This window comes from Pogoniulus pusillus, chromosome 19 (assembly GCF_015220805.1).
Source record: "Pogoniulus pusillus isolate bPogPus1 chromosome 19, bPogPus1.pri, whole genome shotgun sequence".
Classification (NCBI taxonomy): Eukaryota; Metazoa; Chordata; class Aves; order Piciformes; family Lybiidae; genus Pogoniulus; species Pogoniulus pusillus.
Genome location: NC_087282.1, coordinates 3,443,124 through 3,461,300, shown reverse-complemented (window position 1 = coordinate 3,461,300; position 18,177 = coordinate 3,443,124). Strand labels below are relative to the sequence as shown.

The 18,177-nt window shown below is 49.6% G+C and overlaps 1 long non-coding RNA gene across 1 annotated transcript; it reads left to right on the top strand.

Moving 5' to 3' along the window:
• Positions 1-10,518: 10,518 nt before the first annotated feature.
• On the top strand, positions 10,519-15,395 carry LOC135183650 (uncharacterized). Its single transcript, XR_010305634.1, has 4 exons — positions 10,519-10,554; positions 10,722-10,781; positions 12,153-12,204; positions 14,808-15,395. It is a non-coding gene; the product is annotated as an uncharacterized LOC135183650 (long non-coding RNA).
• Positions 15,396-18,177: the final 2,782 nt, after the last annotated feature.

Here is an 18,177-nt window from a genome sequence, read left to right as displayed (position 1 = left end):
GCCTGGCTGGGGCACTTAGTGCCATGGTCTGGTTGATTGGATAGGGCTGGGTGCTAGGTTGGGCTGGATGAGCTTGGAGGTCTCTTCCAACCTGTCTGATTCTATGATTCTATGACTGGACAGGGCTGGGTGCTAGGTTGGACTGGCTGAGCTGGGAGGTCTCTTCCAACCTGCTTGATTCCATGATGAAATGACAAAGGTTTGATCTTGCCATGATTTTTTTCAGGCTGGCTCTCGATGCTTTGAAGTAGTTTGTTGGGCCCTTGTTTGCTGAACTAATTTGCATACATTTTAAATTAATCTCCCTTAAAAAAACCCCAAATGCACACTGGGATGTCACAGTTTGTGCTAAACATACATCTCCCAAGCATTATGTCATGCTATTGATTCAGTATAGTTAATTAATAATGTAATGTAAATCTCATCTGGAAAGCAGTGAAGGTTGTTGGCAGTATAAAACTGTGTGTTAATGCTCTGCCTGAAATACTTCTCAAGCTTGGCAATGCCTTTTTGGAGCAAGCTCTAATTATTCTTTTACAAGATTCATGGTGTACAAAGAGTGAGAAATTGTAATCCCCACATGTACAGATTAGTTCTTTCATAGGAGTAAGAGGCTTGGTCTGCAGGTCTTAAGTAAGAATCACACTGCTTTCCCTTAGTCCAGTTCTGGTCTCCTCAATGCAAGAGAGATGTTGAGGTACTGGAAGGTGTCCAGAGAAGGGCAGCAAGGCTGGGGAGGGGCCTGGAGCACAGCCCTGTGAGGAGAGGCTGAGGGAGCTGGGGGTGTGCAGCCTGCAGAAGAGGAGGCTCAGGGCAGAGCTCATTGCTGGCTACAACTACCTGAAGGGAGGCTGTAGCCAGGTGGGGTTGGGCTCTTCTCCCAGGCAAGCAGCAACAGAAGAAGGGGACACAGTCTCAAGTTGTGCCAGGGGAGGTCTAGGCTGGAAGTTAGGAGGAAGTTGTTGTCAGAGAGAGTGATTGGCATTGGAATGGGCTGCCCAGGGAGGTGGTGGAGTTGCTGTGCCTGGAGGTGTTGAAGCCAAGCCTGGCTGGGGCACTTAGTGCCATGGTCTGGTTGCTTGGCCAGGGCTGGGTGCTAGGTTGGAGTGGATGATCTTGGAGCTCTCTTTCCACCTGCTTGATTCTATGATTCTATGAACAAATAGTGAAAATCTCTGGTATCAAAGATTCTCTCTCCAGGAGTCACCTGGTATGGAGCACCCTCTCATAGTCACAGCAAGAAGGACCTGAGGAGTGAGGTTACAAAGCAGTGAGACTAAAGGAATTAGTGACTCTCTTAAAATGAACCTTTGCAGCGAGCACAAGTGTTCACCAAACAAACCACTTTGGTTGGCTTCAGAGGCTAAGTGGTTAGGTTCAGAGGCTAATTCCTTGACTGTTAAGGTTGGTTTTTTAGTTTAGTGTTTGTTTTTTGTGGCAAACCTGACTTGTTCTTCTCCTGCTGCTTCACTCTGCCCTAGTGAGATTGCATCTGGACCACACTGGGTCCAGTTCTGGGCTCCCCAATTCAAGAGGAGTGAGGAACTACTGGAGAGAGCCCAGCAGAGGCTACAAAGATGATGAGGTAACTAAATGATCTCTGCCAAGGGAAGGCTGAGAGGCCTGGAGTTGTTTTGGCTGGGGAAGGGCAGGCTTGAGAGGGAATTTTCTCGATGCTCATCAGTATCTAAAAGGAAGACTGGGGAAGAGCAGGCTTGAGAAGGAATTTTCTTGATGCTCATCAGTATCTAAAGGGAGGACTGGGGAAGGACAGGCTTGAGAAGGAATTTTCTCAATGCTCATCATAGAATCATAGAATAGAATCAACCAGGTTGGAAGAGCCCCCTCCAGCCCTAGACAACCAACCAGACCATGGCACTAAGTGCCCCAGCCAGGCTTGGCTTCAACACCTCCAGGCACGGCCACTCCACCACCTCCCTGGGCAGCCCATTCCAATGCCAATCACTCTCTCTGCCAACAACTTCCTCCTAGCATCCAACCTAGACCTGCCCTGCCACAACTTGAGACTGTGCCCCCTTGTTCTGTTGCTGGGGCTGGCCTTGCTTTAGCAGGGAAGCCAAAGCGGCTGCTGCAGACTTCCCTTTCAGCCCCCACCACGCCAGGAGTCTGCCAATCCAAAATATAACTCAAGCAGAGAAAAGTTTATGTGAGAATCATCATTTCTGGAGCAGAACTTGCAGAAAAAAAACCCCCAAACCCCTCAGCTAATGGGCTGAGTGGTGGGGCTGGAAATTGCAGACACCACGGTCTCTTTCATCTGTTGAATGTGAAGAAGTTTGATGAAAGGATGTTATAGAGCAGTGACAAGGACCTAATTCTGATCCAAGTTTTGTCACTCTAAATCATGAGTAATTCCAAAGGCTGCAGCAGACCCTTATCACTGTTAAACATCTGTAAGTCAGATCAGAACCGGGACTAATAAATACATTCAGAAATGCATAATTAAAACAGTGATTTCACATCACTCTGATGAGTTTTAGTCAAGGATTTCTTCAAGGATGCTTTTCTCACATTAGCATTTGACGTTAGTAAGCAATGAATAATTCCATTTTTTCTTTCCAACATCTGGGACACTTCCTGCTTTATTTGCTACTTACTGAACACTCTGCAGGAAATATTAATGGAGCTTGGGTGATAAAAAAACAGGCCCTGTGGAGCTCACTCAGGAGGCAGGCTCATGTAGTAGGGGTTATGTGTCTTGAGATTTTGGTGAAGTAAGGTATTGGGAGATTCACCAAACTTAAGGCAGCTATGGGAACCTGAGGAGGTTAGCCAAAAGTCAAAGCCTTGCAGCTCCTTTGCTCAGTTCTTCCCTCCTTCCAGGGAGACAATTCATAGAGACATAGAATGGCTTAGGTTGGAAGTGACCTCAAAGCTCAGCCAGTTCCAACCCCCTTGCTGCTCTTTTGCTCAGTCTGTCCTTCCTTCCTTCCTTCCTTCCTTCCTTCCTTCCTTCCTTCCTTCCTTCCTTCCTTCCTTCCTTCCTTCCAGGGAGACAATTCATAGAGTCATAGAATGCTTTAGGTTGGAAGGGACCTCAAAGCTCAGCCAGTTCCAACCCCCTGCCACAGGCTCCCACTAGAACAGGTCGCTCAAAGCCTCATCCAACCTGGCCTTGAACATGCCCAGGGAGGTTATGAAGGAGAGGCTGAGGGAGCTGGGGATGTGCAACCTGGAGAAGAGGAGGCTTAGGGCAGACCTCATTGGTGTCTACAGCTACCTGAAGGGAGGCTGTAGCCAGGTGGGGTTGGGCTCTTCTCCCATGGCCTGGTTGATTGGACAGGGCTGGGTGCTAGGTTGGACTGGATGTGTTTGGAGGTCTTTTCCAACCTGGTTGATTCTGTGATGATTCTGTGCAGCCTGCTCCAATGCTCTGGCATCCTCACAATGAAGGATTTTCTCCTTATCTTCAATTGGAACCTCCTGGGTTACAATTTGTGCCTGTTGTCCCTTGTCCTTGTCGCTGGACACTGCTGGCCCCATCCTCTTGCCTCCCACTCTGTAGCTATTGATAGGCATTGAGAAGTTCCCCTCTCAGTCTGCTCTTCTCCAGGCTAAACAGCCCCAGGGATCTCAGCCTATTCTCCTCACAGAGCTCCTCCAGTTCCCTCAGCATCTTTGCTTCTTTTGATGGACTCTCTCCAGTAGTTCCCTGACTCCTTTGAACTGTGAAGCCCAGAACTGGACCCAGTACTCCAGATGTGGCCTCAGTAGAGTAGAGTAGAGTAGAGTAGAGTAGAGTAGAGTAGAGTAGAGGGAGAGGATAACGCTGCAGATGTCCATTAGGCAGCCTTGCCCTCACTCTGCTGAGCCAACACCTATCATCACTCACCTTGCACAAATCCTGCTGGGGGAAACAGAATCACAGAATCATAGAATCAAGCAGGTTGGAAGAGAGCTCCAAGATCATCCACTCCAGCCTAGCACCCAGCCCTATCCAGTCAACCAGACCATGGCACTAAGTGCCCAAGCCAGTCTCTTCTTGAACACCTCCAGGGATGGTGACTCCACCACCTCCCTGGGCAGCCCATTCCAATGCCAATCACTCTCTCTGACAACAACTTCCTCCTCACATCCAGCCTAGACCTCCCCTGGCACAACTTCACACTGTGTCCCCTTGTTCTGTTGCTGGTTGCCTGGCAGCAGAGCCCAACCCCACCTGGCTACAGCCTCCCTTCAGGTAGTTGCAGACAGCAATGAGCTCTGCCCTGAGCCTCCTCTTCTGCAGGCTGCACACCCCCAGCTCCCTCAGCCTCTCCTCACAGGGCTGTGCTCCAGGCCCCTCCCCAGCCTTGCTGCCCTTCTCTGGACACCTTCCAGCACCTCAACATCTCTCTTGAATTGAGGGGCCCAGAACTGGACACAGCACTCAAGGGGTGGCCTGAGCAGTGCTGAGCACAGGGGCAGAAGAACCTCCCTTGTCCTGCTGCCCACACTGCTCCTGAGCCAGCCCAGGATGCCATTGGCTCTCTTGGCTACCTGGGCACTGCTGCCTCAGCTTCAGCTACTCTCTCCCAGCACCCCCAGGTCCCTCTCTGCCTGGCTCCTCTCAGCCACTCTGTCCCCAGCCTGTAGTGCTGCTTGGGGTTGTTGTGGCCAAAGTGCAGAACTCTGCACTTGGCCTTGTTCAATCTTATCCCATTGGCCTCTGCCCACCTATCCAGCCTGGCCAGGTCCCTCTGCAGGGCTCTCCTAGTGAAGACACAGGATGTGATTCTTCCTCAGTTTCAGATGGTGTAAGAAAGGTTTTCTACTTTTCTCCCATTTAAAAACTATTCTGAAGGAGAAGCTGCTCAGAAATGCTGCTCAGACAGCACAGACTGAACTGGCTGCTTGAGGATCTGAAGCTTTTACTGCTGATTAAACCTCATCAGTTACAGGCTGGAATAATTGCATCGCGTGGAGAAGAAATGCAGCTCATTTGGAAACAGAGGCAGAGATTTTGAAGCTGTCCCTGCCAAAAAACCCACAAAAAGTAGGGAAATGAAACAACTTAAGACAAACCAACCTCTGAGTGAGCCCTGCTGGGCACTGAGGTGGAGCTTTCCCATTGCATACACAGGCAGAGACACTGCCTCTCGACCCACACTTCCAGAATCAAGGTCGTTACACCCTGAGTCACAGTATCACAGTATCACCAAGGTTGGAAGAGACCTCACAGATCATCAAGTCCAACCTTTTACCACAGTGCCCAAGGCTAGACCATGGCACCAAGTGCCACATCCAACCTTGCCTTGAACTGCCCCAGGGACGGCGACTCCACCACCTCCCCGGGCAGCCCATTCCAGTGTCCAATGACTCTCTCAGTGAAGAACTTTCTCCTCACCTCGAGCCGAAATTTCCCCTGGTGCAGCCTGAGGCTGTGTCCTCTCGTTCTGGAGCTGGCCACCTGAGAGAAGAGAGCAACCTCCTCCTGGCCACAACCACCCTTCAGGTAGTTGTAGACAGCAATAAGGTCACCCTTGAGCCTCCTCTTCTCCAGGCTAACCAATCCCAGCTCCCTAAGCCTCTCCTCGTAGGGCTGTGCTCGAGGCCTCTCACCAGCCTCGTCGCCCTTCTCTGGACACGCTCAAGCATCTCAATGTCCTTCCTAAACTGGGGGGCCCAGAACTGAACGCAGTACTCGAGGTGTGGTCTGACCAGTGCAGAGTACAGGGGCAGAATGACCTCCCTGCTCCTGCTGACCACACCATTCCTGATGCAGGCCAGGATGCCACTGGCTCTCTTGGCCACCTGGGCACACTGCTGGCTCATGTTCAGGTGGGTATCAATCAGTACCCCCAGATCCCTCTCTGTCTGGCTGCTCTCAGCCACTCCGACCCCAGCCTGTATCTCTGCATGGGGTTGTTGTGGCCAAAGTGCAGCACCCTGCACTTGGAGCTATTGAACCCCATCCCATTGGCCTCTGCCCATCTGTCCAGGCGGTCAAGGTCCCGCTGCAGAGCCCTTCTGCCCTCCAGCTCAGTCACATCTGCCCCCAGCTTAGTGTCATCTGCAAACTTGCTGATGACTGACTCGATGCCCTCATCCAGATCATCTATGAAGATGTTAAAGAGGATGGGGCCCAGCACTGATCCCTGAGGGGATCAGTCAAATCATTAGCTCCAAAGCCCAGCCATTAATTACATTTCTTTCATTGTTCTTGCATCATCTCCCCAAAATAAAGGCAGGGCAGCTCAGTCAAGTGCTTCACAGCTCACATCTCTGGTGGGCACAGGCACAGCCACTTTGCTCCTGGTGTTTTCAAGCTTTCTTAGTGTGGTTATGCAAGTTTAAGCTTTAGAACAGGGACTCCTAATGCTGGGAGAGGAGAGAGCAGCTGTGGAACTGTTGGAGGGTAGGAAAGCCCTGCAGAGGGACCTGGATGGGTGGGCAAAGGCCAATGGGATAAGATTGAACAAGGCCAAGTGCAGAGTTCTGCACTTTGGCCACAACAACCCCAAGCAGAACTACAGGCTGGGGACAGAGTGGCTGAGAGCAGCCAGGAAGAGAGGGAGCTGGAGGTGCTGGTAGAGAGGAGCTGAAGATGAGGCAGCAGTGCCCAGGTGGGCAGCAGAGCCAATGGCATCCTGGGCTGGCTCAGGAGCAGTGTGGGCAGCAGGACGAGGGAGGTTATTCTGCCCCTGTGCTCAGCACTGCTCAGGCCACCCCTTGAGTGCTGTGTCCAGTTCTGGGCCCCTCAGTTCAAGAGAGATGTTGAGGTGCTGGAAGGTGTCCAGAGAAGGGCAGCAAGGCTGGGGAGGGGCCTGGAGCACAGCCCTGTGAGGAGAGGCTGAGGGAGCTGGGGGTGTGCAGCCTGCAGAAGAGGAGGCTCAGGGCAGAGCTCATTGCTGTCTGCAGCTACCTGAAGGGAGGCTGTAGCCAGGTGGGGTTGGGCTCTGCTGCCAGGCAACCAGCAACAGAACCAGGGGACACAGTCTCAAGCTGTGGCAGGGGAGGTCTAGGCTGGATGTGAGGAGGAAGTTGTTGTCAGAGAGAGTGATTGGCATTGGAATGGGCTGCCCAGGGAGGTGGTGGAGTGGCTGTGCCTGGAGGTGTTGAAGCCAAGCCTGGCTGGGGCACTTAGTGCCATGGACTGGTTGATTATCTGGGGCTGGGTGCTAGGTTGGGCTGGATGAGCTTGGAGGTCTCTTCCTACCCGGGTGACTCTGATTCCATGATTCTGTAATTCTATGATTCCATAGGCACAACTAACCAAACCCTTTCAGTCTCTCTGAAGGTCAGCAGGTAACTTCAGTTGGATCTTCAGGATGGTCCTAAAGTGACCTGAGCTTGGGCACAAGGCACCTGTATGGATGGTCTCAGCAGAGCCTTCAGTGTATTGTTCCTGCAGTTTTGGTGTGTGAATCAAGAACTCTTGCACAGGCTTGGTGGAAATCCATGTCCCACCCACACTTCACACATGAAATACACAGAAAACGAGTGGCTTGCTCTGCTGAGAGCCTCTGCCTGTGCCACAGACACTTCAAAAGGCTTCAAAGCAGCAGTGCCTGCAGCAAGGGCTGAGGCTGGGGGCAGAAGTGGCTGTTTCAGCTGACACCAGAGGTTTCAGCATCTTAGGGTATGAAACGTTTTTCACTCATTTCAAATTAATTTAATTGGGGAAAAAATAAAGGAAGGAGAAATAAGACATTTTGGGAGGTGATTTATATATATACATATATCATTTTACATAGATATAAACATATTATATATATATATATTTATATATATACTTTTTCAACTGGCAAATGTCATTTTGAGGTTAAGCCTGCCTTTAAGTAGATATTTTTACATGAAAATACCTTCAGTGTTTAAGAAGGGGCTTCAGAGACCTGCCCTTTGCAACCACTTTGGAGGGGAGTGTTTTCCCTTCTGCTGTACCAATCCAACCCCTGTTCTTTGAGCTCTAGGGCAGGCAGCAGCTCCAGGCTCTTGTTCTGCTGCTCCTTCTCTGAGTTAATGCATTAGTTCTGCAGGCAAAAAATAGACATTTGGAGTGTTACACAAGCCAAGAGGCTGCCTGCTGGGTGGATGGATTTGTTGTACATCACAGAGAGGAGAGAAGAGCTGATACGAATGCAGGTTTATACTGGGAGAGGCAGCACCCTGTGCCCAGCAGCCTCCTGCACTCGTAGAATCAAGCAGGTTGGAAGAGAGCTCCAAGATCATCCACTCCAACCTAGCACCCAGCTCTGTCCAGTCAACCAGACCATGGCACTAAGTGCCCCAGCCAGGCTTGGCTTCAACACCTCCAGGCACAGCAACTCCACCACCTCCCTGGGCAGCCCATTCCAATGCCAATCACTCTCTCTGACAACAACTTCCTCCTAACATCCAGCCCAGACCTGCCCTGCCACAACTTGAGACTCTGTCCCCTTGTTCTGTTGCTGCTTGCCTGGCAGCAGAGCCCAACCCCACCTGGCTATAGCCTCCCTTCAGGTAGCTGTAGCCAGCAATGAGCTCTGCCCTGAGCCTCCTCTTCTGCAGGCTGCACACCCCCAGCTCCCTCAGCCTCTCCTCACAGGGCTGTGCTCCAGGCCTCTCCCCAGCCTTGCTGCCCTTCTCTGGATGCCTTCCATCACCTCAACATCTCTCTTGGATTGAGGGGCCCTGAGCTGGACACAGCACCCCAGGTGTGGCCTGAGCAGTGCTGAGTGCAGGGGATGCTACCAACATAGCAACCACATGCAGGGAGGAAATTCTGCTTTTGTTCTTCTTTGCACTATTTTTCCCCCTCAATGAAAGTTGAGGGAATAGAAACACCTTGGGTTTGAGTCATGGCATGGGAATATTATCTACCTGCCTAACTGCTGACTCAGAGGTGAGCCCTACACTACAAACATCTCAGCAAGGAAGACACAAGGTTAGGGAGTGCTTTCTGGTGCCATCTTTTGAGTTTTTTTTCAGGTTGCTGTATGCCCAAGGGAAGGATGTGAGTGACCTGGGGGTTTGGATGCTCTGTAATGGGATTCAGAGATCACAAAGTCACAGAAGGGTGGGAGTTGGAAGGGACCTCTGAAGGTCATCTAGTCCAACCCTGCTGCTAGAACAGGATCACTCAGGGTAAATCACACAGGAACGTGCCCAGATGGATTTTGAATGCCTCTATAGAAGGAGGCTCCAGAAGCAACCTGGGCAGCCTGTTCCAGTGCTCTGCCACCCTCAGAGTGAAAAAGTTTTCCCTTATGGTCATGTGAAACCTCCTGGATTCTATTTTGCATCTGTTGCCCTTTGTCCTATCACTGGGCACCACTGGGGACAGTGGCTCCATCCTTCTAACACTCACCCTTTAGGTATTGATCAGCATTAATGAGGTCCCCCCCTCAATTTGCTCTTCTCCAAGATACACAGCCCCAGGTTTCTCAGCCTTTCCTCCCCACATCAGAGATTCCCACACCATCTTAGTGGCTCTCTGCTGGACTCTCTGCAGTAGTTCCCTGTCTCTTTTGAACTGGGATCACAGGCTCACAGGATGTCAGGGGTTGGAAGGGACCCAAAGAGATCATTGAGTCCAACTCCCCTGCCAGAGCAGGACCATGATCTAGCTCAGGCCAGAACTGGAAGATGAAGCCCAAGGCAGTGTAGAGTGGGAGGACAACCTCCCTCAGCCGCTGGTTACACTGTTCTCAATGGCCCCCAGGAGACCACTTCTTGGCCATGAGGACATGTTGCTGGCTCGTGGTCATGCTGTTGCCCACCAGGATTTCCAGGTTCTTCTCCCCAGAGCTGCTCTGCAGCAGATCAGTAGCATGCAAACCTCTGTGTACAAACTCTCCTGTGTTTTCTTGGTTCAGACATGTTCCCCTGCTCAGTAAACCAGATAAGCACGTGGGGAATCACAGAACACAGGGGCTGGAAGGGACCTTGACAGATCATCCAGCCCAACCCCTGCCAGAGCAGGAGCACTTGAATTTTTGTTTTGCAGTTCAGTTTTCTTTTTACTATTTTGTTTTATCCCATTTCTCCATCTCTCTCCTTTCCTCTCCATCTCTTCTTGCCTCTCACCTCCCTCCTTTCCTCTCCATCTCCTTCCCTTTCTCCTCATCTTCCTTATTTCCTCTCCATCTCCCCTTTCCCCCCATCTTCCTTATTTCTTCTCCATCTCCTCTTCCCTCCATATTCCTCCTTTCCTCTCCATCTCTTTCCCTTTCCCCATCTTCCTTATTTCCTCTCCTTCTCTTTCCTCCCATCTCCCTCCTTTTCTCTCCATCTCCTTCCTTTTCCCCATCTTCCTTATTTCCTCTCCATCTTCCTTCCCTTTTCCCATCTTCCTCATTTCCTTTCCATCTCCTTCCTTTTCCACATCTTCCTCCTTTCCTCTCCATCTCCCTTCTTTCAGCACCACCTCCCCTTTTCCACCACAGCTGCCCTTTCCCAGCCCACACTGCATTTCCCCCAAACCCAGAGCACCTGGGTCCTGTTGGAGTCTCCTCCCACCCCAGGTGTAACCACTTTGCCCTCCCTTCCCACTCCCCTTTATAATCAGCCCCAGGAAAGGCAAGCCCCAAGCTTGCCCAACTGGGCAGAGGGATCCTCCTCAGATCATCCCTGGTGAGTCCTTGTGGTGTGCACTGGGTGAATGGTGGAGGGGATCTAAAGGCCGGGGGGCCTGGTTGGCCCCCCGGCTAGCTAGGGCAGAAACTTAACTTGATAGTTGCTGTATCATCACCCACGGGTGCTGGCTGAGCTTCCTTACTTAGGCTGAACTCTATTTTTAGCTGTTTCTTTCAGCTCTCTCCTGATGAGTTGAAGTACTTGGTGGAACTGGAAGCTCACAGGTAAGTAGCTTGGAATTGTTTTCGTTGGGAAGGCTCTCCAGGATCATCAAGCCCAACTTTCAACCCAACACCACCATAGCCATTAAACCATGTCCCAAAGTGCAAAGTTAATGCTAAGTATACATCTAATGCCACCAGTTTAGACTGAGTTTTACTCATGATTGAGCCTAAGCTCTTTGCTAAATTAAACCAAGCAAGACCATGTCTAGATATTTCCTTGTGTCATCACATGTAAGAGTGAGAAAACCTTAAAGGCAATTTAATGTTTAGCTATGTGTGCTTAATTACTTCAGCTGCACCCTCAATTAATGATTGATTAGATAGGAGTTGGATTGAATTCCTAAAGCAAATAAACTCTGTTGTTGTCTGCTATAATTCCACTGACTGCAGCAGAAAAGCCTGGATGGGGCACTTAGTGCCATGCTCTAGCTGATTGGTAATAGGTTGGACTGCATGAGCCTGGAGGCTGATTCTACCATCCACAACTTCCCTGGAGGTGTTCAAGGCCAGGTTGGAGGAGGCCTTGAGCAACCTGTTGTAGTGGGAGGTGTTCCTGCCTATGGCAGAGGGTTGAAGCTGGCTGAGCTTTGAGGTCCCTTCCAACCTAAACCATTCTGTTAGAATCATAGAATCAACCAGGTCGGAAGAGACCTCCAAGATCATCCAGTCCAACCTAGCACCCAGCCCTATGGGAGCTGCCTTTGGGGTGAAGGCTTTGGAAGCAGGCTGGAGCTGCCTTCAGGATAGAGGGCTTAGGACCACCCTCAGCAGGAGCAGGTCTTGTGCCTTTCTCTGCCTGCCTGTGGCTCTACCCTAAATGAAATGCAGAAGCTGAATCACTCGCTTAATTTAGCGGCGAAATCATAAGCGAAGCACTACAGTACCTGGTGAAGGGTGCAGTGATTTCTAATTATGGATTACACAGCTAATCAGTACCAATCAACACTTTATGATCTTGACTTAATATTTAATATAATGTTAATTATAATTGCTTTTGCCACAAACTGTGTCAAGCGCCGGGTGTGATTTCTGCTCCCGGCGTGCCTTGCAGCGCTGGGTGGGCTCTGGGATGGGGAGCTGCTGGGAAGAGGGAGCATCTCTTTCCCCCCCCCAAACTCCCACCCAGCAGCACAAGCCCACTGCCTTCCTGCTCAGTCTGCCTTGAGTTGTGATGCTAATTAAGTGGTGGTGAGCCTCGGTGTTATTAGAATGGAGTTTTTATCTCACGTAAGTACCTTCCAGCTACAAACAGGGGAAGTTCATTTAATTAAAAATAATTTTAGTGTAAGTTAATGTGAGCACAGTTCAATTACTGTGAAATATGTTTAATTTTTCCCCTATTCCTTTTTTTTTTTCCCCTCTCTTTTAAAGACTAACAAGAAGCTGCAGAAGAAAACCCAGACAAACCAGAAGATGCATTCAGGTCATTGCTCTGTATTTGGAGAATTGTCTTCAACATCTTTACTGATGATCTGGAACAGGAGATTGAGTCCAGCTCTGCCTGGCTGCTCTCAGCCACTCTGTTGCAAGCCTGTAGTGCTGCTGGGAGTTGTTGTGGCCAAAGTGTAGAACGCTGCACTTGGCCTTGTTCAATCTCATCCCATTGGCCTCTGCCCACCCATCCAGCCTGGCCAGGTTCCTCTGCAGGGCTCTGATACCCTCCAACATCTCTAGACCTGCTCCTAGCTTGGTGTCATCTGCAAACTTACTGATGCTGGACTTGATTCCCTGGTCCAGGGTGAAGTTAAGCACTGCCCAAGCAAAGCAGCAGGGTGAAGTTAAGCACTGCCCAAGCAAAGCAGCAGGGTGAAGTTAAGCACTGCCCAAGCAAAGCAGCAGGGTGAAGTTAAGCACTGCCCAAGCAAAGCAGCAGGGTGAAGTTAAGCACTGCCCAAGCAAAGCAGCAGGGTGAAGTTAAGCACTGCCCAAGCAAAGCAGCAGGGTGAAGTTAAGCACTGCCCAAGCAAAGCAGCAGGGTGAAGTTAAGCACTGCCCAAGCAAAGCAGCATTTGGAAGTTTGTGTTCATTCTTTATGACATGAAAGCAGCTGAAAGAAAACCTCTCTCAAAGAAAAGGAAATACTCCTGCCTGGACTGGTTCCTCAAGGGACCTACTGCCTGGGACAGCAGGCTGCAGCCTGGTTTTGAGGGGGCAAATCCTTTTCCACCACCCTAAAAGCCTTTTATATGAGTTTGACCTCCATGCCTCTGATTTGGGAAAACAAAACTAGAGTCAGGACGCAGAGTCCTTATAGCTAATAGCTAAGGCTATTGACTTTCAAATGCAATCTGGGTGGCTTTATTTATATAGCTCTATTGTGTTGCATCCTTGTTTACTTTCTCTCAGCTCCCATTAACTTACCTTAGGGTTGCCATACAGGAAATTAATTCCATCCCCCTCACACACATGGAAACTCCCCTCCATCAGGGTAACTTAACATCACTCACCTGCTAATGCAAAGTAATTACACCACCATAACACCTCTGGTACCACTACATCGGGGACTGATAGGTAAAGTCCTTTCATCCATTAAGGGTCTTATAACCTCTGGTTACATATGTAGTTACAGATGAAGTCCTGTTCCCAGAAAAGGTTAATTAAAGCCTGTAATTCCAGGATGAGCCAAATGTGCCCAGGGTCAGGCAGGAATTTCTGCCATGTGCTGCCCCCTAAATAAAAATTAACCTCCCAGAAGGACTCAGAAGCCCAAAGCTCCCCCTTTGAAATGAGTATCTATAAACCCACTGCCTTCCATTCCTGTACTTGTGTAGCAGAGAGCTGAAATACTGTTGTAAAACCCTCTTTGAGACCTGGAGCTCACACTAGGGACATGTCATGGAGGTGGCATTTTTACACTCCAAGGTGTAGTAACTCCTGAGAGTGCCTGGGCAGTTGAGGGAGAGATTTTTTTTTTTCTCCCTTAAGGAGCATAAGCTAAAAGTATTCAAATCTTATCATCCCAGCAGGAAATTTGGATGGACTGAGCTGTCCCACTAGATGTTATCTGGACATTTTCAAACAGCTCAGAACATGCAGTCTGTGGAAAGGGCTAGAGGCCATCAACACTGAGTTTCTCTTTTAATGCACTCTCCCTCAAATAATGCTCCTGGGAGGAAGGTGAAATGATAGACCAAACCTAGCCACTGTGTTAGAGAGCTGGAGAGAAGCCCTGAGGAAAAGGACCTGGGGGTTTTGGTTGATGCAAAGCTCAACAGGAGCCTTCAGTGTGCACACAGCCCAGACACAACCCTGTGCTGGCTTGCAGCAAGAGCAGTGTGGGCAGCAGGGCAAGGGAGGGGATTCTGCCCCTTGGCTCTGCTCTCCTCACACCCCACCTGCAGTCCTGGGTACAGTTCTGGAGCTCCCAACACAAGCAGGACATGGAAGTGTTGGATCCAGTGCAGAGGAAGCCACCAAGATGCTGAGAGAGCTGCAGCAGCTCTGCTGTGAGGACAGGCTGAGAGAGTTGGGGCTGTGCAGCCTGGAGAAGAGAAGGCTTGGAGGAGACCTTGGAGTGGCCTTGCAGGATCTGAAGGGGGCTGCAGGAGGGCTGGGAGGGACTATTGACAAGGTCTTGTAATGGCAGGAGGAGGAGGAATGGGTTTGAACTGGCAGAGGGGAGACTGAAAGTGGATGTTAGGAAGAAGTTGTTTGCAATGAGGGTGGTGAGACACTGGCACAGGTTGCCCAGGGAGGTTGTGGAGCACAGAATCACCCAATGTGATCGAAGATTCTATGATATCAGGGAGTGCCAGGACTGGGGAGAATGGAGCAAAGCTGGAGGTGGGGAGAGTCAGCCTGGCCATGAGGAGGAAGTTGTTGAGCATGAGAGTGGTGAGAGGCTGGAATGGTTTGCCCAGGGAGGTGGTTGATACCCCATGGCTGGAGGTGTTTGAGGCCAGGCTGGCTGAGGCTGTGTGCAGCCTTCTCTAGGGTAGGGTGTCCCTGGGCATGGCAGGGGGTTGGAACTGGCTGCTCCTTGTGGTCCCTTCCCACCCTGACCGATTCTACGATGTATTTATGCAGCATGAGAAACGAAAGGACCGTGCTGGGATAAGACCTTCAGAAATCACTACCCACACCTATTTAATGCAAAAAAGAGCAGAGCTGGAGGAGACCACCAAGCTTGAGGCTGAGGTTTTTGCCACCTTCCCGGCGCTGCGGTGGCGAAGGGCCGGTGCTGCAGGCGGCGGTGCCGTACGCCATCAGCGCTCCCTAAAAGCAAACGGAACTGGCATAAATAATTGTGCTGTAGAAAGCCTTTCTGTTGCACCTTGCCTATCACTGACAATTTACATATCTTAGGAAAACCTTTGTCAGCTTCTGTCATTTCTGCACTATTATGTGCCTTTCTGGATAATTACCAGTTAATGTGAAAAAGCAGATGGAAAAAAAACCTTGAAATTTCCGATAGAGAATCCTCAAACCTCTCCCCTTATCTGCGCGCAGCAGCTCCCTGATTTCAAAAGAAGTTTGAAAACCTTTGTTAAAAATGTCCCTGATTCCCAGTTTGAATGAACCAAATGACATTCAGCTAAAATTATTCAGCTTTTTTCCACAATTAAATTCCATTATCGTGAGCTGCCAAAGTAAAATGGAAGGTCTCTTAACTAATGTGCCGCTTGTTTGCCTGCCTTCTTCCTGGTGCGCAGTGTGGAACGCTGGGTGAAGTGGAGGGAGGATAAACAATAACTGCAATTTTGCATCAGTGAGTGGGGCATTTTTAGTGCCTTCATTGTGGGAGCGCACTGGGGTTGGTGGGTTTTTGCTCTTCCTTTTTTTTCTCCCTCCTGTTTCTCTTTCACATTTTTTTCCTTTCTGTTTTTTTCCCCCTCTATTTTTCCCTTTACTTTTCCATTTATTTTTCCCTTTATTCCCCCTTTATTCCCCCTTTATTCCCCCTTTATTCCCCCTTTATTCCCCCTTTATTCCCCCTTTATTCCCCCTTTATTCCCCCTTTATTCCCCCTTTATTCCCCCTTTATTCCCCCTTTATTCCCCCTTTATTCCCCCTTTATTCCCCCCCTTTATTTTCCCTTTGTTTCCCCTGTATTTTCCCTTTGCTTTCCCCTGTCATTTTTCCTTTATTTTTCAGTTTATTTTTTCTGTATTTTTTCTTTAATTTTCTCCCTCCTCTTCCCCTTTCCTCCTCCTCCTTTTCTCCTCGTCCTCCTCCTCCTCCTTTTCTCCTCCTCCTCCTCCTCCTCATTTTCTCCTCCTCCTCCTCCTCCTCCTCCTTTCCTTCCCTCCTCCCCTCCCTCCCTCCCTCCCTCCCTCCCTCCCTCCCTCCCTCCCTCCCTCCCTCCCTCCCTCCCTCCCTCCCTCCCTCCCTCCCTCCCTCCCTCCCTCCCTCCCTCCCTCCCTCCCTCCCTCCCTCCCTCCCTCTTTCTCTCCCCTTTTATTTTTTCTTCCCCTTTTCTTCCCCTCCCTCCACTTAATTCCTTTCCCTTCCAAGCCCCACTGAGACTGATTGGATATTTCCCCAAGCCTACAGAGCAATCCTGGCTTGGGTTTTATTGCCAGAGATGGACTCCTTAAACTGGCGCTTAGTGCCATGGTCTGGTGGATTGGATAGCTCTGGATGCAAGGTTGGGCTGGCTGAGCTTGGAGCTCTCTTCCAACCTGCTTGATTCTATGATTTTAAAGATCTTCTCCAACCAAAATAATTCTGTGATTCTATGGATCTACAAAAAAAAAAAAAAACCAAAAACCAAACTTTCACATGAACAGCCTAATGTGAACCTAATCTCAGTTTTTAGACACACAGCAAAGTCCTTTTTCTAAACCCAATAAAATAATGGACAGATTTTAGCTTTCAGTTCACCCTTACCTCCTGGCTGCTCACTGGAGGCAGAGCGAAAGCCTGAGAGCTTGTATGCTACCATGAAAACAAAACAGCTTCCTTTGGAGGGCAGAGAGAATGAAAGCAGAGACATGGTGGTGAGGATCATCATAATAAGAGATAAAGAACCTCACAATCATGGGACACATTTCAGCTTTCAGTTCACCCTTACCTCCTGGCTGCTCACTGGAGGCAGAGCGAAAGCCTGAGAGCTTGTATGCTGCCATGAAAACAAAACAGCTTCCTTTGGAGGGCAGAGAGAATGAAAGCAGAGACATGGTGGTGAGGATCATCATAATAGGAGGTAAAGAGCTTCACTATCATGGCCTTGTATCAAGCAGCTCTCTAGACAAAACCCATCTAGCAGTCCAGCCATCCTGCTGGGTCACACTGATGGTGCATCTCTTCCCGCCTGGCATTTAGCATCTACATCCCCATAGAATGACATTTCAGATGCTGATTAAAATCATTGCCTTTTATGGTGGAGAAAGTTTGTTCTTCAAAGCCTAAAAAGAGAAAAAAAAAAATGCTGTGATGAAAAACAGATGAAGAGAAACATCCCAGGAAGGTTTGAATTCCATTATTTTCAATTAGCTCTTTCATTTGATTCGAGTCGTTCGCACTTGTTGCTTTGCTTTGCATCCCTTATTGTCCAGCATTTTATTTCACACATCTAACAGTATTAAATCAAACTGTTTTCTAGTCTTTGCCTTCTTTTGAAGCCTCTTGAAAGTCCAAAGGAGATTTTTTAAAAAAACCCAGATATTAAAAGCAAACTTTCATCTCTCTGCAGGTTATTTGTAATCAGACCTTTCTCATCAAGGGCTCATTTCATATATGTCTGGGATCTGGGAATTATTAAAGCTGCCAATCCAGCTTGGTAAAAATATTGCCCAGGCTCCAGGGCTTCAAAACTTCAGTATCATGCTGAAGGAGATCATCATAGAATCAGACCCAGGCAGGGGCTGGAAAGGACCTCCAAAGCTCAGCCAGTCCATCCCCGCCCTGCCAGAGCAGGATCACCCAGAGCAGATCACACAGGGACACATGCAGGCAGGTCTGGAATATCTCCAGGGAGGGAGACTCCACAACCCCCCTGGGCAGCCTGTGCCAGTGCTCTGTCACCCTCACAGGGAAAAAATTCCTCCTCATGCTTAAATGAAACTTCCTATGCCTCAGCTTGCACCCATTGCCCTTGCCCTGGCATTGGGCATCACCCAGCAGAGTCTGGCTGCTTCTTTGTGCCTGTTGTCCCTTGTTATGTCACTGGGCATCACTGGAAAGAGTCTGGCTGCTTCTTTGTGCCTGTTGTTCCTTGCCCTGTCACTGGGCATCACCCAGCAGAGCCTGGCTGCTTCTTTGTGCCTGTTGTCCCTTGCCCTGTCACTGGGCATCACCCAGCAGAGCCTGGCTGCTTCTTTGTGCCTGTTGTCCCTTGCCCTGTCTCTGGGCATCACTGGAAAGAGTCTGGCCCAATGGTCTTGACCTATTGATAGATTTAGGGCTTTTTTGTGATGTGGGGACTGTGCCTCTTGACATACTCATCCCTGGAGGT